This window comes from Nanorana parkeri, unplaced genomic scaffold (genome assembly GCF_000935625.1).
Source record: "Nanorana parkeri isolate BGI_ZX_2015 unplaced genomic scaffold, ASM93562v1 scaffold2849, whole genome shotgun sequence".
NCBI classification, from domain to species: domain Eukaryota; kingdom Metazoa; phylum Chordata; class Amphibia; order Anura; family Dicroglossidae; genus Nanorana; species Nanorana parkeri.
The window spans coordinates 22,388-23,481 of record NW_017309117.1 but is presented as its reverse complement, the minus strand read 5'-3'; positions in this window follow the sequence as shown (position 1 = coordinate 23,481).

Below are 1,094 nucleotides of genomic sequence, written 5' to 3'. Positions count from 1 at the left end.
CTTTATGGAGACATCAGGGGTCTCCAAGACCCCTAATGTCACCTAGGACCCCCCTAAAGAAGCTGATGAAGCACAGATCTGCTCCATCAGCTTCTTTCCAGCTTCTGAAGCTGGAGAGTGACACAAGAATGCAGAAGTGATGTATTATACAACACTTCCGCATGCTTGCAGAGGAGAGGGGACCGGAGGGAGCTCGGTGTACCGTGGGACCGATCGGCACCCCATACAGGCGATCCGCCGGCTCTACAGCTGGCGGATCGCTTGTATGGTGACAGGCATCGCTGCCTGTTTTTGAATTTCGGCCGTTTCCCGCTCACGCGCGCCGAGCGGCGCGCGCGAGGGGGGCGTGTCTGAGCGGACATCTAAAGACGCCCGCTCAGATCTAGAGAGGTAGTTAAATCCAAACTTTGACTTCTGTTGCTGGCTAACTAAATAAATTGTAGTGCAAGCTATTGAAGCATGCTGTTCTCTTCTTTACGGCTTTTTCACGCCATCTCCATCTTCATGGATGTGTTTCTGCACACGTGATCATGTGTGTTTTTGATGCATTCTGGTTTCTGCATTTTTTTAGTCTCAATTGGCTTGCAAGTGCGTTCCAATGCACCCTGAATGCGTTTAAATGCGATTTGGTTTGTTGCAGACTAGAGAAAATAGTGCATGCAGTACTTTTTTTAAACATTCTGGAAATTAACGCACTGGTGTGAATTAGACTCACTTTTTACCGTAGGAATGAAAGGGGATGTGTCTTTGGACCAGACAAAAAAATGTCTGGTCTGGATTTGGTCCGGACATGGTGTGAATGGGCCCTTAGGCAGTATATTTAACCACTTGAAGACCATGGGGTCTATTCACTAAGCTGCCGTAGGCAGCCGAGTGAATGACCGACCTGAAGTGAAGGGAGCCGAACACTGTTCGGCTATTCACTTCAGGCTGGTACGGTTGATTTCAGCCGTATATCGGCTGAAATAAGCCCTACATCGGCTTGCTTCGCATGGCTTCGGGTCGGCTGAACATGCTCAGCATGTTCGGCTGATCCGAAGTGCAGAAGGAGTTCGACTCAGCCGATCCAACATCTGGATCGGCTGAGCCGAACC